General features: G+C 43.1%; 1 protein-coding gene and 1 pseudogene across 1 annotated transcript in view; one reads left to right on the top strand and one right to left on the bottom strand.

The window, feature by feature from the left end:
* The window catches only part of LOC130358123 (zinc finger protein 850-like), a 74485-nt pseudogene extending 55724 nt beyond the window's left edge, over positions 1-18761 (top strand).
* The window catches only part of LOC130357179 (zinc finger protein 84-like), a 378316-nt gene that overhangs the window by 92850 nt on the left and 261996 nt on the right, over positions 1-23470 (bottom strand). The window lies entirely within an intron of this gene.

The raw sequence follows: 23470 nt of genomic DNA on the forward strand, positions 1-23470 counted from the left end.
ACCGGAGAAGACAGCAGAGGACTGGAGAAGACAGCGGAGGACTGGAGAAGACAGCGGAGGACTGGAGAAGACAGCGGAGGACTGGAGAAGACAGCGGAGGACTGGAGAAGACAGCGGAGGACTGGAGAAGACAGCGGAGGACCGGAGAAGACAGCGGAGGACCGGAGAAGACAGTGGAGAGCCCAGCGGAGGCTCGGGGACACCATCTCGAGCGGAGGGGACAGGTGAGTACAGCTTCCTATACTTTACATTGCATGAATCCCTCAACATACGATGGATTCGACAAACGATGGCTCTTTTGGAACGAATTACCATCGTATAGTGAGGGACCACTGAATAATACTGATTGTATAGTATGACAGACATAGAACCGATATAGCCTTATGTAAATGTAGCCCTGATTGGACTTCTGTGAGGGATTCACGCCGACAATCGTAGCAAGCTGTTGCGAGCATGGCAACCAGATACAGTCCTCTAATCCTACAAGGCAGAGGCCTGAAGGTACATGATAGAGACCATGAATGAAGATAAGGACTCCAAAAAGGAAGGGCTAAAATAGATATTTTTTCTTCCTCACCTTCTAAAAATCATAAGTTTTCAGTTTTCAACTTACAGACCCATATGAGGCTTGTTTTTTGCGCCACCAATTAACTTTGTATCAAAATCAATCATTTCACCACAAAATCTACAGCGGACACAACATTTTTTTTTTTTACTTTTCGGGGGCTCCTACTTCTACGCAGTGCACTTTTCGGTAAAAATGCAACCTCTTTATTCTGTAGGTCCATATAATTAGAATGATACTCAACTTATATAGGTTTGATTTCTTTTAAAAATTATAACTTTTTGTATGAAAATTTGCATGTTTAAAATTGTCCTCTTCTGACTAGAGATGAGCGAACTTACAGTAAGTTCGATTCGTCACGAACTTCTCGGCTCGGCAGTTGATGTCTTTTCCTGCATAAATTAGTTCAGCCTTCAGGTGCTCCGTGGGCTGGAAAAGGTGGATCCAGTCCTAAGAGACTCTTTCCTAGGAATGTATCCACCTTTTCCAGCCCAGTCGTGGGGTTCTGATGAGTGCAAATGGAGGCCAGATGTCTCTTACCATCCTCCGGCAGACAGGATCTTCAATCTACCTTTGTGGTCTGCCAGGAAGACTGTACAAGAAGATTGCCAATAATACTGACCAGTGCTTTTATGACATTATACTGAACAGTACATTGTAATCTAATAATTGCTTATAATAATTTGCTATAGAGACTTAAAAGTCTAAAAAAGATATTTAAAACAATGTACAAAAAATATAAAAGCCCCCCCCCCAATAAAATAGAACATTGCCCACCTTTCCTATTAAAAAAATGTAAAACCCCACCAAAACTCCCAACATATTTGATGTTGCCCCTTGCAGAAGGGTTTCAACTTTTTAAACATAATGAGGGAGATTTGTCTAAACTTGTGCAGAGGAAGAGTGGTGCAGTTGCCTATAGCAACCAATCAGATTGTTCTTTAATTTTTAATGAGTCCTGTGGGAAACAAAATCTGGTTGCTATAGGCAACTGCACCACTCCTCCTCTGCACAAGTTTTGATAAATCTCCCCCAATGTTTATAATCCCACAGGGGAAACAGCGAAAACGCAGCGTTTGTGATTTTTGGTCACATCATGTGTCAGAATTTTTTTGAATAAAAAGCAAATAAGTTCCATTAATACAATTATAATCCGCTTGAGACCAATATATGGTGGGAAAATTAACTAATAACAACCTATAGTTCACTTTTTGGAACAGTGGTCCGTGAAAATAAAAAAAAATATTTTTCATTTGCACAGCCCACTATTCCAAAGATCTGTCAAATGCCAGTGGGGTGTAAATGCTCACTGCACCCCTTATTAAATTCTGTGAGGGGTGTAGTTTCCAAAATGGGGTCACATGTGGGGGGTCCACTGTTCTGGCACCACGGGGGGGCTTTGTAAATGCACATGGCCCCTGACTTCCATTCCAAACAAATTCCCTTTCCAAAAGCTCAATGGCGCTCCTCCTCTTCTGAGCATTGTAGTGCGCCAGCAGAGCACTTGATGTCCACACTTGGGGTATTTTCATACTCAGAAGAAATGGGGTTACAAAGTTTGGGGGTAATTTTCTCCTATTACCCCTTGTAAAAATGTAAAAATTGGGGGGAAAAATGCATTTTAGTGAAACATTTTTTTTTTCATTTACACATCCAACTTTAACAAAAAGTTGTGAAATACCTGTGAGGTGTTAAGGCTCACTGTACCCCTTGTTAAGTTCCTTGAGGGGTGTAGTTTCCAAAATAGTATGCCATGTTTTTTATTTTTTTGCTTTTCTGGCACCATAGGGGCTTCCTAAATGCGACATGCCCCCCAAAAACCATTTCAGCAAAATTTGCTTTTCAAAAGCCAAATGTGACTCCTTCTCTTTGAGCATTGTAGTTCGCCCGCAGAGCATTTTATGTCCTAACATGGGGTATTTCCATACTCAGAAGAGATGGGGTTACAAATTTTGGGGGGCATTTTCTCCCATTACCCTTTATAAAAATTGTAAATTTGGGAAAAAAACTGCACTTTTGTGAAAAATTTCTTTTTTCATTTACACATCCGAATTTACCACAAAGTTGGGGTGTTAAGGCTCACTGGACCCCTTGTTACTTACCTTGAGGGGTGTAGTTTCCAAAATGGTATTCCATGTGGGTTTTCTTCGCCCCTATGGTGCTGTTCTGGCACCATGGGGGCTTCCTAAATGTGACATGCCCCCCAAAAACGATTTCAGAAAAACTCACTCTCCAAAATCCCATTGTCGCTCCTTCCCTTCTGAGCCCTCTACCGTGCCCGCTGAACACTTGACATACACATATGAGGTGCTTCCTTACTCAAGAGAAATTGGGTTACAAAGTTTGAGAGTATTTTACTGCTTTTACCTCTTGTAAAAATTCAAAAACTGGGTCTACAAGAACATGCGAGTGTAAAAAAAGAAGATTTTGAATTTTCTCCTTTATTTTGCTGTTATTCCTGTTAAACACCTAAAGGGTTAACACACTTACTGAATGTCATTTTGAATATTTTGACGGGTGCAGTTTTTATAATGGGGTCATTTGTGGGGTATTTCTAATAGGAAGGCCCTTCAAATCCACTTCAAACCTGAACTGGTTCATGAAAAATTCAGATTTTGAAAATTTTGTGAAAAATTTGAAAATTGCTGCTGAACTTTGAAGCTCTCTGATGTCTTCCAAAAGTAAAAAAATATCAACTTTATGATGCAAACATAAAGTAGACATATTGTATTTGTGAATCAAAATATAAAATTTATTTGGAATGTCTATTTTCCTTACAAGTAGAGAGCTTCAAAGTTAGAAAAATGCAAAATTTTCTCACCAAATTTTTGAATTTTTCACCAAGAAATGATGCAAGTATCGTCAAAATTTTACCACAAACATAAAGTAGAATATGTCACGAAAAAAGATTCTCATAGTCAGAATGAAAGGTAAAAGCCTCCCAGAGTTATTAATGCTTAAAGTGAAAGTGGTCAGATGTGCAAAAAACGCTCTCGTCCTAGAGTGAAAATTGGCCTGGTCCTTAAGGGGTTAAGGTCAGTGTGCATATATTGTGAATAGTAGACCCCACCTTATCTCAGTGAGGTTCAGGACGGCACTACCTGCTGTAATCCATGGAATACTCACCTAGAGTCGTCCTCATGTATTGTCATTTTCTGTCATGTTGAGGTCTCGTTCCTCTTTGTGGCATAAACCTTCTTTATATGTGCAGGAAATATGGAGGTTTGGTCTGTGAAATCCTTCTAATATGTTGTATGTGATATAATATGGAGAATTACATCTATGTGAGATAAAGATGGAGAGTTCTGTGTATGGTGTCATGTCTGGAGGTGGAGGGACACAAGACATCATGGTTCCCAGTATACATGTTGTTGTGCTCTCCCCCTCCCCCACCCTTTTCCCCACAGGTTGTTTCTGTACTTAGTTATTCTGCCCAGCAACAGCTGTTCTGATAAGAGATGGATTCCTGGTTCTGATTGGACGTCCAGATTCTGCCCAGCAACCGAGATCTTCTGCCCAGCGATGCTTCTGCTCCCCAACAACATTCTAATTGGCTAATAGTGTTGAGCACGAATATTTGTCATGCCAATTTTTATTGCGAATATCGTCAGTTCGCGATTTCACGAATATTTATAATATAGTGCTATATATTCGTAATGACGAATATTCATAATTTTTTTCACATGCAAATTTTCGCATGGAAAAGCAAGTGAATAAACATAGCGAATATTCGAATTTCGGGAACATAAGACGAATAATCTTCAATATATTCCCGAAATATCGCGAATTCAAATATGGTCCCTGCCGCTCATCACTATTGGCTACAGGCCCAATGGAGGGAACAGGTTTTCCCCCTAAATACAGGACTCTGGTGTCTCCAGCTCAGTCAGCCTGTGGTGAAGATTAGGAGAAGGGAAGTCTTGTGTGGACATGTTTATTATTATAGTTCTGGAATTTTATTACTACTACTTTGGTTTAACCCCTTAAGGCCATTTTTTGCAAATCTGACCTGTGTCATTTTATGCATTAATTTCTCTGGGATGCTTTTACTAATGATTTTGATTCCAAGATTGTTTTTTTTTTATGACATATCCTAATTTAAGATAGTGGTAAATTTTTGTTGATCATTGCATCATTTTTTGTGAAAATTCAAAAATTTAATAATTTTTTTTTCAAATTTAGCATTTTTCTGATGTTTAAATTCTCTGCTTGTAAGGAAAATGGGCATACCAAAATAAATTATATATTAATTCACATATGCAATATGTCTACTTTATGTTGGCATCATAAGGTTTTCATGTTTTTACCTTTTGAAGATATTAGAGGCCTTCTAAGTATAGCCGCAATTTTCAAAATTTTCACAAAAAATCTGTATTTTTAGTGACCAGTTCAGTTTGATGGGGATTTGAGGGGCCCTTCTGTAAGAAATCCTCCATAAATGACCCACTATAGAAACTGCACCCCTCAAAGAATTCAAAATGACATTCGGAAAGTTTGTTAACCCTTTAGGTCTTTCCCAGGAATAGCAGCAAAGTGAAGGAGAAAACTCAAAATTTCAAATTTTTTACATTAACATGGTCTTGTACTCCCATTTTTTCATTTTTGCAAGGGGTAAAATGAGGAAAAGTCCCCCAAAATGGGTACCCAATTTCTCTCAAGAATTTGGGAAACTTAACCCCTCAAGGAATGTAACAAGGTGTACAGTGAGCCTTAACACCTCACAGGAATTTGATGAATTTTTGTGATGTGAAAATGAAGTGTATTTTTTTTTTCACTAAAATGCTCATGTTATCCCAAATTTTTACTTTTCCCAAAAGGTAATAGGAAAAAAGGCCCCAAAATTTGTAACCCCAAATGTGGATGTAAAGTGCTCTCTGAGTGCACTACAGGGCTCAGACGAGAAGAAGGAAAATTTTGCTTTTGGAGAGAGAAATTTTTCTCGTTTAGTCCGAGAGGGTCTGTGGCATGGGACAGAGAAATAAGTCCTTGCTTCTCTCTGTAGTAGGTAGGTATGTCGATCCAGGCCAGGTGTCACAATCTTCACCACTTGCAGTACAAAGAAACAGAGGGAGGCTGTAGAACCACTGTGGGCCTTGTTTATGTGTTGCGCTAGTCTGGGGACACCTTGACCTTGTGCATTTAAAAAGCCCCGATGGTGCAAGAAAAAATAGAAAAAATGTGCCTCAAGCTGTTGTATAACTGCAACTCCCAGCATGCACAGAAAGCCAAAGGGCATGCTGAGAGTTGTAGTTTTGCCTTCAGCTGTTGCATAACTACAATTCCCAGCACGCCCTTTGGTTGTCAGTGCATACTGGGGGTTGTAGTTTTTCAGCTGCTGGAGGCACATTTTTTGCTGGGAGTTGATCTAATGCAACAGCAGAAGGCACACAAGCATTACCTCCTGCTGCTTCTCCCCTTGACCTGCCGCCGCTGCCCACAACCACTGCCCATCCTCACCCACTGCTGTCACCTCCAGACTCTGTCACCCATAAGGTGACCATCGCCACTGCCCATCACCAACCCAGCGAGACCCGTGATTGGTCGGCCGTTCTCGGACGATCACTCATGGGGATCTCGAGGTGGCACCAATGCCACCTCACTCGTGCTGGGCAAGTGTGATTGGTCCAGTCTCAGACAACACCAATCACTCTGATTTTCCAAGTCACCAGGTCACCAGTGACCTGATTGACCTAGAAAAGCCGTTATTCGTTGGTCAGAATTGACCGGCGAATCACAGCGATCACCGACAAGGGGGGTGCCCGGACACAGTGATCCAGGAACGCAGCGCCATAAATGTACAGCGCTGTGAGCTAAGAACTTCTTAGCAGCGCCGTACATTTACAGCGCATGTTCTTAAAGGGTTAAAGGGGTACTCCGATGGAAAACTATATTTTTCAACTGGTGCCAGAAAGTTAAACAGTACTTTCAGTATGTATCAGCTGCTGTATACAAGAGAAAGTTCTTTTCTTTTTTAATTTCTTTTCTGTCTGACCACAGTGCTCTCTGCTGACACATCTGTAGTCGGGGTTAAGAACTAATTTATGAATTATTATGGTCAACAAAAATATGAAAAAATTATGACCGTTATAAATTGACAAAAATATACAAACAATGCAATTCACCATATTTGGGCCCGACTATTTCCCCAGATACGAGTTCTATGAAGTAGCGGTATAAGTAACTTTTGCAATATAATAAAATAATAACGCAGTTATTATACAAATGATATGTACATTTATTGGTTACAATTGATTAACATTAAAGAGTAATAAAAACAGACCGTGATATAAATGAAATTATATAAAGAATATCAATGACGTAATGTCTGATATAAATCAATGATACATTAGTAATGTTATTTAATAATATTAAACTTAGTCACAGAAGTAGGTTAGTTCAGATATCAGTAGATTACTTTGTGTAGAGATCATTACATTACATGATATCTAATGGGCATTTTACATGTATAAAATGGGAATAAACCCCGCCCAATTCTAACCACAACTATCTCTGGTAGGATACGGTACTAAATATATAATTTGAACACAAATAAAAAAGCAAAGAGCAATTGCTACTGAAAAAATACTTATGCATTTTATTAGAATTCAATACATTAAAAAAAAAGTCACCATACGCTACTGTTACGCCTAGCGCTCCGGGTCCCCGCTCCTCCCCGGAGCGCTCACGGCGTCTTTCTCCCTGCAGCTCCCCGGTCAGTCCCGCTGACCGGGAGCGCTGCACTGTCATGGCCGTTGGGGATGCGATTCGCACAGCGGGACGCGCCCGCTCGCGAATCGCATCCCAGGTCACTTACCCGTTCCCGTCCCCTGCTGTCATGTGCTGGCGCGCGCGGCTCCGCTCTCTAGGGCGCGCGCGCGCCAGCTCCCTGAGACTTAAAGGGCCAGTGCACCAATGATTGGTGCCTGGCCCAATTAGCTTAATTGGCTTCCACCTGCTCCCTGGCTATATCTGGTCTCCTCCCTTGCACTCCCTTGCCGGATCTTGTTGCCCTTGTGCCTAGTGAAAGCGTTTTGTGTGTCTAAAGCCTGTGTACCAGAACTTCTGCTATCCACCCTGACTACGAACCTTGCCGCCTGCCCCCGACCTTCTGCTACGTCCGACCTTGCTTCTGTCTACTCCCTTGTACCTCGTCTATCATCAGCAGTCAGAGAGGTGAGCCGTTGCTAGTGGATACGACCTGGTCACTACCGCCGCAGCAAGACCATCCCGCTTTGCGGCGGGCTCTGGTGAAAACCAGTAGTGCCTTAGAACCGGTCCACTAGCGCGGTCCTCGCCAATCCCTCTCTGGCACAGAGGATCCACTACCTGCCAGCCGGCATCGTGACAGTAGATCCGGCCATGGATCCCGCTGAGGTCCCTCTGCCTTATATCTCTGATATCACCACGGTGGTCGTCCAGCAATCCCGACAGATCGCCCATCTAACCCACCAGCTGTCGGAAGTGTCCACCATTGTGCACCAACTTCAGCAGCAATCATCTCCTCCGCCAGCTCCTGCACCCCTTCCGCAGCGAGTGGCCACTCCTAGCCTCCGCCTGTCCTTGCCGGACAAATTTAATGGGGACTCTAAGTTTTGCCGTGGCTTTCTTTCGCAATGTTCCCTGCACATGGAGATGATGTCGGACCAGTTTCCTACTGAAAGGTCTAAGGTGGCTTTCGTAGTCAGCCTTCTGTCTGGAAAAGCCCTGTCATGGGCCACACCGCTCTGGGACCGCAATGACTCCGTCACTGCCTCTGTACACTCCTTCTTCTCGGAAATTCGAAGTGTCTTTGAGGAACCTGCCCGAGCCTCTTCTGCTGAGACTGCCCTGCTGAACCTGGTCCAGGGTAATTCTTCCGTTGGCGAGTACGCCATACAATTCCGTACTCTTGCTTCTGAACTATCCTGGAATAATGAGGCCCTCTGCGCGACCTTTAAAAAAGGCCTATCCAGCAACATTAAAGATGTTCTGGCCGCACGAGAAACTCCTGCTAACCTGCATGAACTCATTCATCTAGCCACTCGCATTGACATGCGTTTTTCTGAGAGACATCAAGAGCTCCGCCAGGAAAAAGACTTAGATCTCTGGACACCTCTCCCACAGTCTCCACTGCAATCTGCGCCTAGGCCTCCCGCCGAGGAAGCCATGCAAGTGGATCGGTCTCGCCTGACCCTGGAAGAGAGGAATCGCCGTAAGGAAGAGAATCTTTGTCTGTACTGTGCCAGTACCGAACATTTTTTGGTGGATTGCCCTATCCGTCCTCCACGTCTGGGAAACGCACGCTCGCACCCAGCTCTCGTGGGTGTGGCGTCTCTTGATGCTAAGTCGGCTTCTCCACGTCTCACGGTGCCTGTACGGATTTCTACTTCAGCCAGCTCTTCCCTCTCAGCCGTGGCCTGCCTGGACTCTGGTGCCTCTGGGAATTTTATTCGGGAGTCCTTGGTGAATAAATTCCGCATTCCGGTGACCCGTCTTGTCAAGCCACTCCACATTTCCGCGGTCAACGGAGCCAGGTTGGATTGCACCGTGCGTTACCGCACGGAGCCCCTCCTAATGTGCATCGGACCTCATCACGAGAAAATTGAATTTTTGGTCCTTCCCAATTGCACTTCCGAAATTCTCCTTGGACTACCCTGGCTTCAACACCATTCCCCAACCCTGGACTGGTCCACTGGGGAGATCAAGAGTTGGGGTCCCTCTTGTTCCAAGGACTGCCTTAAACCGGTTCCCAGTACTCCCTGCCGTGACCCTGTGGTTCCTCCTGTATCCGGTCCCCCTAAGGTCGTTAGGGACTCTGCCTGCCACAGGAAATGCCTCTCCCCCCCTCCCAGTCCCATCAGGCAAGCCTCTGTGTCCCCTCATGGCTTCCGTCCTTGTGTCTCCCTGCCCCATGCCAAGCTTCACCCTCTGCCCTCCCTCCCCATTCCTACTCCTGCTGTACTGCCTGCCATTGAGGAAACCATCCATTCCTTCCCGGTGTCCTCATCCCAGGGGAGGCAGTCACCGGACAAAAAAAAGGGGAGACCTAAGGGGGGGGGTACTGTTACGCCTAGCGCTCCGGGTCCCCGCTCTTCCCCGGAGCGCTCACGGCGTCTTTCTCCCTGCAGCTCCCCGGTCAGTCCCGCTGACCGGGAGCGCTGCACTGTCATGGCCGTTGGGGATGCGATTCGCACAGCGGGACGCGCCCGCTCGCGAATCGCATCCCAGGTCACTTACCCGTTCCCGTCCCCTGCTGTCATGTGCTGGCGCGCGCGGCTCCGCTCTCTAGGGCGCGCGCGCGCCAGCTCCCTGAGACTTAAAGGGCCAGTGCACCAATGATTGGTGCCTGGCCCAATTAGCTTAATTGGCTTCCACCTGCTCCCTGGCTATATCTGGTCTCCTCCCTTGCACTCCCTTGCCGGATCTTGTTGCCCTTGTGCCTAGTGAAAGCGTTTTGTGTGTCTAAAGCCTGTGTACCAGAACTTCTGCTATCCACCCTGACTACGAACCTTGCCGCCTGCCCCCGACCTTCTGCTACGTCCGACCTTGCTTCTGTCTACTCCCTTGTACCTCGCCTATCATCAGCAGTCAGAGAGGTGAGCCGTTGCTAGTGGATACGACCTGGTCACTACCGCCGCAGCAAGACCATCCCGCTTTGCGGCGGGCTCTGGTGAAAACCAGTAGTGCCTTAGAACCGGTCCACTAGCGCGGTCCTCGCCAATCCCTCTCTGGCACAGAGGATCCACTACCTGCCAGCCGGCATCGTGACAGCTACTAAATATATAATTTATAGTACGCTACTAATTAGGAAGACTTAAATTAAGTTTCCTCATGGAAATTATCATGTCATGTGTTGGAGAAGAGGAAGATCCCAACAGACTATGCTAATATGCAATTTGATCATTGCATTGATGCCCCTAAGACATGCCCGCTTCATCTGCAGTAGAAGGGGGTGTGGCTTATAAACTACTATTACCATCTAATAATTGAGATTATATATAAGCCAGGTCTGCTCCTATACATAATATAATTCTGTCCACATTAAAAATTAGGTAACTTAATAAAAAAGAAACCTGTGTATCTTTCCACCAAGAGTACTTCTGGAGAAAAGAAAGATGGCTGCCTGGGGTCCATGGGAACGCCTGTAGTCATAACCGGTTATCAGAGAAGAATGGGCTTATTGGATGAAGTTTTCTCTGACTCTTCATGGCTCCGCCCCTTCAGGTAGCTTCTAGGATCTTCGGTAATGAGGATCTGTGATGCTTCCTCTTCCTATCTCTTGCAGTTCCCTGTTTCAGTCTCCTGATGCCCCTCTCACCCAAGTTTTAACCTCTTTTCTATACTAATACAAATATAATGTCCTCCAATGGTGACTGGTGGGTGTTAACTATGTAGATCAGAGTCTAGTTAAATTACATCACAGCTAAACATTAATTTACTATAATTTTGTTATAGATAAAAGATAATTGTGGCCGCCTTATCACCTGTATACACATAATCCAAGACAATGTCATTGATTCTTCTCAGGCATCTCAAATAGATGGCCAGAGATATAGATAAATAGAATGAAATACACCTCATTGTTATACACACCCCTGTATCCAGGTGTACAGAGCAGACCCCCATTGTTATACACACACACACACCCCTGTATCCAGGTGTACAGAGCAGACCCCCCATTGTTATACACACACACCCCTGTATCCAGGAGTACAGAGCAGACCCCCCATTGTTATACACACAAACCCCTGTATCCAGGTGTACAGAGCAGACCCCCAATTGTTATACACACACCCCTGTATCCAGGTGTACAGAGCAGACCCCCCATTGTTATACACACACAGCTGTATCCAGGTGTACAGAGCAGACCCCCATTGTTATACACACACCCCTTTATCCAGGTGTACAGAGCAGACCCCCCCATTGTTATACACACACACACCACTGTATCCAGGCATACAGAGCAGACCCCCCATTGTTATACACACACCCCTGTATCCAGGTGTACAGAGCAGATCCCCCATTGTTAAACACACACCCCTGTATCCAGGTGTACAGAGCAGACCCCCCATTGTTATACACACACACACAGCTGTATCCAGGTGTACAGAGCAGATCCCCCATTGTTATACACACACCCCTGTATCCAGGTGTACAGAGCAGACCCCCCATTGTTATACACACACACACAGCTGTATCCAGGTGTACAGAGCAGACCCCCCATTGTTATACACACACACACACAGCTGTATCCAGGTGTACAGAGCAGACCCCCCATTGTTATACACACACACACAGCTGTATCCAGGTGTACAGAGCAGACCCCCCATTGTTATACACACACACACACACACAGCTGTATCCAGGTGTACAGAGCAGACCCCCCCCCATTGTGTACAGAAATGACAGACAATGAGTTTCACTCTCCAGGACTTTCCTTGGAGACTTGTCACATATCATGGGTATTGTCTTGTGGAATCCATTTTGATTACTTCACACATTCCACTCTGTTTTTCTCAAACTTCCTGACTTGGTGAAAATTCATTAAATTGAATCATTTTGATTCAATATGGACGCTTTGGCCATGTTGTATCTTTCATATATTTTTCATATTAAAACATTTGATGATATCGGTACAAAATAACCCGACACTGTCCATGTAAGGAACTGTCCGGAGCAGGATAGTTTTGCTATAGGGATTTGCTCCTATTCTGGAGAGTCCCTGACATGAACATAGATGTCAGCAGAGAGCACTGTGGTCAGACTGGAAAGAAATTCAAAAAGAAAATAACTTCCTCTGCAACATATGATAAGTACTGAAAGGATTAAGATTTTTAAATATAAGTCATTTATAAATATGTTTAACTCTGTGGCACCAGTTGATTTAAAAAAATAAAAGTGTTTTCCACCGGAGTTCCCCTTTAAGTATCTGGTATTTTGGTTAGAATTATGTAGCTATATATTCTTGGTGAACAATAATGTTTGATTAAATTATAATTTATTTAACCTTTAGTAAAACATTATGGACGATTTTATCCACCAGCTCAGTTGTGTGTTTATTTTAGAGGAAAGTTGGGTGGGACCTATGGGGCCATGTTCCTCATCAGGAGAGAAAATGCTGATTGTTTCCCCTGATTATCATATGAAAAGGTCTCGGAGTATCCCCGGTATCTCTTACAGATGTAAATAGGGGTGTGACCAATATGTCTCCACCCTACAATACAATGTGTAAATGAAGGCTGATCCCAGGAGGCCATAGAATGCTAAAACTGGTTGGACAGGTCCTGGCCCCATCATTCTTACTTTACATATTGTAGGTGGGGGAGGGGAGGCCAATCTGATGGTGAAAAGGGTATAAAAGACCCCAGCATGGCTCATATGGGAGAACTTACCAGGAGAATATACTTGGGACACTGGAGACACTGAGTGGAGATAGAGACCTGAGTGTGTGGAGGGTCCATGTATGGTGACTAGAACATCTCTGAGGTGACTGGAAGTAGAAGGAATTCTTAGATATTGTAATTGTTTCATATTTGTTGTTTATGTCGTGAGTATATTGTATGTGGGCTGGTAGGGTTGTGTCCAGGGCGGCTTTTTAGTCCCAGTCTGGCCCTGTCTGCGGCCATCACTGAACCCCACAATAATTGTAGGAAGAGTCTGGGATGATTGTTGATCCTATGTGATCACCACTTGAGGAGATCCTTGTGCAGATTGGTTCATACCTTCTAGGGGGGATGTAACACTTACCTGGATAGAAGATAAACTAAGGTTCCTTTATGTTTTTTCCTCAGGTCTATAATATGGAATCTTTACAGGAAAGTTCTGGAGGAACAATGAGCGGACTAGAAAACCTCATATCAGAGAATGGTAAGAGCCTTTCATACATCTTATGTTTTATTCTGTCATTATAAATTGCAGACTGAGGTTCCTTAAGATATTTCTTCCTGCATTTTAGTGGTGGAGATGTATATTGTATTGATAGTGCTCATCATAGACAGGGAGTGGGCGCAGTGTAGAACACAGGTCAGGAAGAGAAATTGACGCGTTTCAGGTGTTCAGATCGCCCTTAGTCATACTAAAAACTATCTTCCACAGCCATATTTATATAAAGATCACATGATCTCCTACCAATAGGATTGGAAAGCATATTTACTCTTAACATACATGATCATAAGAGAGGAAATTATTATAACATTATAATTGTATAAGTAACACTTTGGTTTTTTATTGTTATCTTGGCTATTTTTGCTCAGCTTGCTGGGTGCTGTAGTACATTACATGTTTTGGTATGCTTTTCTGTCTAGAGAGTATTGCAATTCCCTATATTCGTTGTGCCTTTTTTTCACTTTTGATCATGTATGTAAAGGGTTAATATTTTCATCAGTTACTACGTGAAGAAGATCATGTGATATTTAGACATACATGGCCGGGACTTGATAGTTTTTAGTATGACTAATTTTTTTTTTCTAAAAGACCAAAATGTTTACTTATACAATTATAATATTATAATACTTTCCTCTGTTATGATCATGTGTGTGAAGGGTAAACATGCTTTACAATCCTATTGATTGGAGATCATGTGATCTTTATATAAACATGGCTGCGGCCAGATAGTTTTTAGTATGACTAAGGGTGATCTGAACACCTGAAATGCGTCAATTTATCCCCGTGACCTGTGTTCTGTCATTTTAACCCCTTAAGGACGCAGGACGTAAATGTACGTCCTGGTGAGGTGGTACTTAACGCACCAGGACGTACATTTACGTCCTGTGCATAACCGCGGGCATCGGAGCGATGCCCGTGTCATGCGCGGCTGATCCCGGCTGCTGATCGCAGCCAGGGACCCGCCGGCAGTGGCCGACACCCGCGATCTCGCGGGCATCCGCCATTAACCAGTCAGGTGCCGGGATCAATACAGATCTGCGGCAGTGCGCGGTTTGAATGAATGATCGGATCGCCCGCAGCGCTGCTGCGGGGATCCGATCATTCATAACGCCGCACGGAGGTCCCCTCTCCTTCCTCCGTCCGGCTCCCGGCGTCTCCTGCTCTGGTCTGTGATCGAGCAGACCAGAGCAGAAGATGACCGAAAACACTGATCTGTTCTATGTCCTATACATAGAACAGATCAGTATTAGCAATCATGGTATTGCTATGAATAGTCCCCTATGGGGACTATTCAAGTGTAAAAAAAAATGTAAAATAATGTAAAAGTAAAAGTAAAAAAAAAGTGAAAAATCCCCTCCCCCAATAAAAAAGTAAAACGTCCGTTTTTTCCTATTTTAACCCCAAAAAGCGTAAATTTTTTTTTTTTATAGACATATTTGGTATCGCCGCGTGCGTAAATGTCCGAACTATTAAAATAAAATGTTAATGATCCCGTACGGTGAACGGCGTGAACGAAAAAAAAAAAGTCCAAAATTCCTACTTTTTTAATACATTTTATTAACCCCTTAAGGACCGGGGGTTTTTCCGTTTTTGCATTTTCGTTTTTTGCTCCTTGCCTTTAAAAAATCATAACTCTTTCAAATTTACACCTAAAAATCCATATGATGGCTTATTTTTTGCGCCACCAATTCTACTTTGTAATGACGTCATTCATTTTGCCCAAAAATCTATGGTGAAGCGGGAAAAAAAATCATTGTGCGACAAAATTGAAAAAAAAACGCTGTTTTGTAACTTTTGGGGGCTTCCGTTTCTACGTATTACATTTTTCGGTAAAAATGACACCTGATATGTATTCTGTAGATCCATACGATTAAAATGATACCCTACTTATATAGGTTTGATTTTGTCGGACTTCTGGAAAAATCATAGCTACATGCAGGAAAATTAATACGTTTAAAATTGTCATCTTCTGACCCCTATAACTTTTTTATTTTTCCGTGTATGGGCCGGTATGAGGGCTAATTTTTTGCGCCGTGATCTGAAGTTTTTAACGGTACCATTTTTGCATTGATAGGACTTATGCACTATTTTGGACTTTGGAATTTTTTTGCGTGCACGCCATTGACCGAGCGGTTTAATTAATTATATATTTTTATAATTCGGACATTTCCGCACGCGGTGATACCACATATGTTTATTTTTATTTTTATTTACACTGTTTTTTTTTTTTTATTGGAAAAGGGGGGTGATTCAAACTTTTAATAGGGGAGGAGTTAAATGACCTTTATTCACTTTTTTTTTCACTTTTTTTTTGCAGTGTTATAGGTCCCATAGGGACCTATAACACTGCACACACTGATCTTCCATGTTGATCACTGGTTTCTCATAAGAAACCAGTGATCAACGATTCTGCCGCATGACTGCTCATGCCTGGATCTCAGGCACTGAGCAGTCATTCGGCGATTGGACAGCGAGGAGGCAGGAAGGGGCCCTCCCGCTGTCCTGTCAGCTGTTCGGGATGCCGCGATTAGCCACGGCTATCCCGAACAGCTCGACTGAGCTAGTCGGGAACTCTCACTTTCACTTTTAGCCGCGCGGCTCAGCTCTGAGCGCGCGGCTAAAGGGTTAATAGCGCGCGGCGCCGCGATCGGCGCTGCGCGCTATTAGAGGCGGGTCCCGGCTTCACTATGACGCCAGGCCCACCATGATATGACGCGGGGTTACTGTGTAACCCCGCGTTATATCAGAAGAGATGGACCAAGGACGTACCGGTACGTCCTTGGTCCTTAAGGGGTTAAAAAAAAAATTATGAAAAATGAATTAAAAGTTTTTTATATGCAAATGTGGTATCAAAAAAAGTACAGATCATGGCGCAAAAAATGAGCCCCCATACCGCCGCTTATACGGAAAAATAAAAAAGTTAGAGGTCATCAAAATAAAGGGATTATAAACGTACTAATTTGGTTAAAAAGTTTGTGATTTTTTTTAAGCGCAACAATAATATAAAAGTATGTAATAATGGGTATCATTTTAATCGTATTGACCCTCAGAATAAAGAACACACGTCATTGTTACCATAAATTGTACGGCGTGAAAACAAAACCTTCCAAAATTAGCAAAATTGCGTTTTTTGTTTTAATTTCCCCACAAAAATAGTGTTTTTTGGTTGCGCCATACATTTTATGATATAATGAGTGATGTCATTACAAAGGACAACTGGTCGCGCAAAAAACAAGCCCACATACTAGTCTGTGGATGAAAATATAAAAGAGTTATGATTTTTAGAAGGCGAGGAGGAAAAAATGAAAACGTAAAAATTAAATTGTCTGAGTCCTTAAGGCCAAAATGGGCTGAGTCCTTAAGGGGTTAATGTAATGGAATAAAGAATCTTGGATTTCATCCTATATCTCTGCTGGATCTTCTTGTTCTTATATAGAATCTGTTCCATGTGACTTGTAAGTATCTAATATGATGTTAGTATTCACCAGAGGATCAAACATATAATTCTGGACACTATAGGCCTTTAGGTGTAACCTATCTTCTGGGTAAAATCTTTGAAGGTTTTCTAAGAGGTTCTATCCTGAGGTATCTCAGGGACAATAACCTTATCACACACATCAGTATTGGTGTATGAGGGATCGGTCCTGTCAATCCAATCTGATCACATTCAATGAGATTCACTTCCCCTTGTATAAGAAAGATACCTGAAAAGGAAGGGGGCTGTATAAACAAAAGTTTGTTTTCTTTATATTCTGTAAGTACCTAGAAATAAGTGATCCTGTTATCTACATGTGTTGACTGTATTGTGTTTTACTCATTGTATTGATTTTAACTTTGATCTCACACAGGAGAGAAGCCATTTTCATGTCCGGAATGTGGAAAATATTTTAGTAAGAAATCACATCTTGTAACTCATGAGAGAACTCACACAGGAGAGAAACCATTTTCATGTTCAGAATGTGTGAAGAGTTTTAGTCAAAAATCACAACTCATGGAACATATAAAAACTCACACAGGAGAGAAGCCATTTTCATGTCCGGAATGTGTGAAGTGTTTTAGGAATAAATCCCATCTCGTAGAACATATGAAAACCCACACAGGAGAGAAGCCATTTTCATGTCCAGAATGTGTGAAGAGTTTTAGTTTTAAATTAAGTCTTGTGGATCATATGAGAACTCACACAGGAGAGAAGCCATTTTCATGTGCAGAATGTGTGAAGTGTTTTAGTCAAAAATCAAGTCTTGTGGATCATATGAGAACTCACACAGGAGAGAAGCCATTTTCATGTCCAGAATGTGTGAAGTGTTTTAGTCAAAAATCACATCTTGAAAAACATAGGAGAACTCACACAGGAGAGAAGCCATTTTCATGTCCAGAATGTGTGAAGAGTTTTAGTCAAAAATCACATCTTGAAAGACATATGAGAACTCACACAGGAGAGAAGCCATTTTCATGTCCAGAATGTGTGAAGAGTTTTAGTCATAAATCACATCTTGTGGAACATATGAGAACTCACACAGGAGAGGAGCCATTTTCATGTCCAGAATGTGTGAAGAGTTTTAGTAAAAAATCACATCTTGAAAAACATATGAGAACTCACACAGGAGAGAAGCCATTTTCATGTCCAGAATGTGTAAAGAGTTTTACACACAAAACAAGTCTTGTGCATCATATGAGAACTCACACAGGAGAGAAGCCATTTTCATGTCCAGAATGTGTGAAGTGTTTTAGTCATAAATCACATCTTGTGCATCATATGAGAACTCACACAGGAGAGAAGCCATTTTCATGTCCAGAATGTGTGAAGTGTTTTAGTCATAAATCAAGTCTTGTGGGACATATGAGAACTCACACAGGAGAGAAGCCATTTTCATGTCCAGAATGTGTGAAGAGTTTTAGTAAAAAATCACCTCTTGAAAAACATATGAGAACTCACACAGGAGAGAAGCCATTTTCATGTCCAGAATGTGTAAAGAGTTTTACACACAAAACAAGTCTTGTGCATCATATGAGAACTCACACAGGAGAGAAGCCATTTTCATGTCCAGAATGTGTGAAGTGTTTTAGTCATAAATCAAATCTTGTGCATCATATGAGAACTCACACAGGAGAGAAGCCATTTTCTTGTCCAGAATGTGTGAAGTGTTTTAGTCATAAATCTAATCTTGAAAAACATAAGAGAACTCACACAGGAGAGAAGCCATTTTCATGTCCAGAATGTGGGAAGTGTTTTAGTCAGAAATCTAGTCTTGAAAAACATATGAGAATTCACACAGGAGAGAAGCCATGTTCAACAAAAAACAAACCTTCCACAACCCTCCACAGCTCTTAAAAATCCCATGTGGTGTACAGTATTTACAATAATATATGGCACATGGGGGCCCCATGGTCCCACTACAGCAAGAGCAATATATAGGAAAACATTCTGGAAAAAAAAAACACCTTAGCCAGTGACAAGCCACCACCCAACAAACACACTCGTATTGCCATCACACCAAGTGACTTAATTTTTTTGGGTTGCCTACCCCTTTTATAAAGTATTTATTCACATGTGGTGTACAGTATTTACTAAACTATATGGCACGTGGGGGCCCCATGGTCCTCTATTGTTCGGGGGCCCGGCCAGGGGTGGACTGACAATTCATGGGCAGCCTGAGCAATAGAGGACCATGGGGCCCCCATGCACCATATATGATAGTAAATACTGTACACCACATGTGAATTAATACTTTATAAAAGGGGTAGGCAACCCCAAAAAATTAAGTCACTTGGTGTGATGGCAATATGAGTGCGGTTTGTGGGGGGTGGCTTGTCACTGGGTAAGGTTTCGTTTTTTTTATTTTCAGAATGTTTTCCTATATATTGCTGTAGTACCCCCCCCCCCACAGTCCCCAGTATTAGCCTTCCCCTCCCACAAAATGCAGACCCCAGAATCACCCTCCCTATGCATTATACAAACCCCAGAATCAGCCCTCAGTATTACCTCCATGCATAATTCAGGCCACAGAATAGCATCTTCTCTGATCATTGTTGTTTACTATCCTCTTCTTCTCCATCTGGCCTGGACCTCCATGAAGAGTTCTTCCAGCTATGACTTGTCTCTTCAGAATCTGACAGACATACATTTTAGGCTCCTTTCTCCAGCATCATTCCCACTCTATGCAAACTTCCCATCAATATTGCCCACTTTGTGCCCCTATACACACATACTGCCCCCACACATGCGCGCACACAGCCTCCATACCCACTTAAGGACGCAGGGATGTTTCATTTTTGTATTTTCCTTTTTTTTGTCTCCTATCCTACTAAAAGCCATTTTCCACCTACAGACTCATATGAGACTTGTTCTTTGCACCTCCATTTGAACTTTTTATTGACACCAATTATTTGTGGGGCATTTTAGAGGCTTCTGTTTCTACGCAGATCCCTTTTTTGGTAAAGTGACACCTTATGTTTATTCAGTAGATCCATACAATAAAATGATACCTACTTTATAAAAGTTTTGATTTAATTTACTAAACTACTTTACAATTTTTTTTCCTCATACAGGGATTTATGAGGATTAATTTATTGCGCCGTGACCTGTAGTTTTTATCGGTATCATTTTTGTTTGAGGGAGTTTTTGATTCCTTTTTTTTTTTCCTGGTACATGACCAGAAATGCTCAATTCTGTAATTTTTGTAATTTTTTTATAACAGGTACGGTTATATTTTTATTGTTTGGACATTTATGCAAACGCTGATACCACATATGTTTTTGTACATTTTTGTTTACATTGTTTTAACTGAAAAAATGGGAAAAGTGGGATGATTGAAATTTTTATTAGGTAAGGGGCTTATTAACATTTATTATTATTTTTTTATTTTACACAATTACACGCCATCTCAAAAAAGATTGCATGTACTGAACAATGATGTGCCATAGCACAGCATTAATCAGTGTTCTTGGCGCTCCATACATTTATACCCCGTGTCCCTAAGCTGATATACATACACAGCCCCCATACACACATACACAGCCCCCATATACACACATACACGCCCCTATATACACTGCCCTGTATACACGAATACACACCCACACCCCCATATACACACATACACTGCCCTATATACACCCATACACACCCCCATACACACACATACACAGCCCTATATACAACCCCATACACACTTATACACAGCCCTATATGCACACCCCCATATACAACCCCCCTTACACATACACAACACCCATACACACACACTGCCCCATAGAATTAAGTACCACTACTTCATTAGTAATTAGGGATGCCGGCTGCTGCTCCTCTATTGCAGGTCAGGGAGAGGGAGGGATGCGACGACCGACGTCACTAACCGGCATCTTCTCCCAATGGCTGCACAGGCACGTTTCACACCAGCAATTCTTCACTACACCGGCCCACCGGGCAAATGCCCGGTGTGCCCTATGGCCAGTCCAGCCCTGACTACTACTCCCATTATGGACAGACTATGCCCATGATGGAAGTTATAGTCCATGGGCTTAGGTGTAGATCTCAGGAGGTCATTATCCAGAGATCCGCTATCCACGGTACATGCGGCTACACTGCGCCGCCGCCGGCTCCTGTATACACTGTCATAATTCATAATCCCTGCCGCCGGAACATGGGCGCTCTGGTGAAATGCTTTTCTCCAATCAGAGCTCCCGTGTTCCGGCGGTGGGGATTATGAATTATGACAGTGTATACAGGAGCCGGCGGCAGCGCAGTGTAGCCGCATGTGCTGCCAGCTTTTACAGTTAATAAATGTAAATCGCAGCCGATCTCTGGATAACGACCTGCTGCGATCTGCACCTAATCCCATGGACTATAACTCCCATCATGGATGGAGTCTGTCCATGATGGGAGTAGTAGTCCTAAACCGTGTGTTGGTGCCCCATGTCCCTGTAAAGTATACTAATAGCAGTGCATCTGCCGGCCAGCATTGCGCTGCCTTCCCTGGCTAGCAGCATGATACGCTGCTGATAGTATACTTCACAGATAGCGCTGCGAGGGACACGTGTATGCGCTCGCTGGGGAGGGACACATATAAGCACTGCTGGGGGCAATATATATAGGTGGGGCAATATATATAGGTAGTGGTGGGGGGACAATATATATATAGGTAGCAGTGGGGGGGGCAATATATTTAGGTAGTGCAGCGGGGAGTGTTAGTTAATGTGGGTGTTAATGTCCTTTTCTGCGGACGTATGCACTTTCTGTAAGTCAGGTTGGACATTGAATACATATGCGACTTTTAAACCGAGATGCAACTTTTTTTGTCATAAATAGCAACTTTCGCATTTGATAAATACATGGCCACTGCAAAGTACAAAAATATTTACTACATGAGCAGATTTCAGAAATGTGCTTTGGGATAAGCATACATCAAAAAGTCGCAGCATGTATAGAATGTGCACAAAAAAAAATCTACTGCAGAGCTTGATAAATCTCCTTCTATATGTTTTTAATGGGATTGAAAAAACGGCCACTAGGTGGCTCTGTTCTGTTCCCTACTACAAGTCAAACAGTTAGTTTGGTCTCCTCCCGGCCTGGCAGGAGACCAATCTCAGGAAGTGAATGCGGGGCATGGTGAGGCACAGCACTCACAGGCTTCAGAGACGTTATGCCAGCTGGTGAACGCCCACTTTCTGCTGCCGGGAGCTCACACAATATGAGCAAGAGGAAAGGTGTGATATACAGCTTTTTAAAGGAATTTTTTTTAAAGGAGTACTATGATGCAGAATTTAGAACCCCCCAAATATTCCCCACGGCTGTACCTCTCTATCCATGTCATTCTTTCTTGAATCGGTCCAGCCGTTCTCCCGGTGCAGCAGGGCATAGTTCTCGGCACTTCCGGGTTATGGTGGGGTGGAGGATGACGTAAAAATCATCATCCCCCATGCTGCCTTGCTCTGATTTCCTGTCCCTCCGTGCCTCTCTACTCCTCACCCCCTCCCTTCACTTATGAACTCCCCTCCCCTGTAATTACAATAATCACGCCCCCTGCTGCCGCCCTGCATGTGAACCCAGCACTATGATGTGGGTCTCCCTCCCCCCGCACCAAACAAAGTGAGCTCCGACGCTGTACAGTACTCGGCTCACAGCGGAGATACAGCTATTTGAGCACACGTTGCTCTCATAGCTATATCTCCCTGGTGCCTGAGAAGCAATAGTGTGGTGTCCCAGTGCAGGTACATTGTGTCAAGGTATTTTAGACCCTGTCAGATTGAGACCTCCAGTGTCCTGTAATGTGTATTTGCACTGTTATAACTTAATAATCTGTTATTAGGTATCTGTAGCTTTAAGTATATTACCTAGCAACCTCATGCTCAGTCAGGGTATGTGAGAGTGGAGGACTGATGGCTAGACTAAACTTTTGTGTAAGGTGTTACATTATGTTATTGCTTGTATGTGACTTTATTGTTAATCCTAAAGGGAATACAGACAACTCTACGATCCACAGCTGCCTGGCCAATGGGCTTTAGTTCTTCCTTCCCTTATAAGGGGTGGTATTTCCTGTGTAGTTCAGTTCTGGAGAGTTCAGGGGTCGGGAGTTCTGGAGAGTTCAAGTGTGGAGAGAAGCTGAGTGGAGTGCAGGAGTTCAGGAGAGAAGTTGAGTTCAGAGTGAAGAATCATCAACTCATTTCAGTCAGAGTACAGAGTGGAGAAATATCCAGCCTTTACTTCAGCCTTGATAAGAGAATTCCTAAAGGACAATTCATTATCTTCCAGTGAAAAGCCACAAATCTACCAACACTTCAGTAAGTGACTTTAATCTCAAGCCTAATATAGCGCAGACCTAAAACTCCTAGTCCGGCCGTAAGAGCCAAGCATATATGCAACATCAAGTCCAGGCACTGCGAGCTGTGTGGTCCTCTCTAGTCTGTTAACCCTTTGGGAGACTTTGGTTGAGCGCTGTGGAGATTGTACCACCTATCTTCAAGTTAGTAAAGCCTCCGTTAAACTGCAACCTAGTGTGGAGTCAATTCTTTCCTTGCTAGCCTGTGGGGAGACGGAGTTCC

Source organism: Hyla sarda, chromosome 2, assembly GCF_029499605.1.
Source record: "Hyla sarda isolate aHylSar1 chromosome 2, aHylSar1.hap1, whole genome shotgun sequence".
Classification (NCBI taxonomy): Eukaryota; Metazoa; Chordata; class Amphibia; order Anura; family Hylidae; genus Hyla; species Hyla sarda.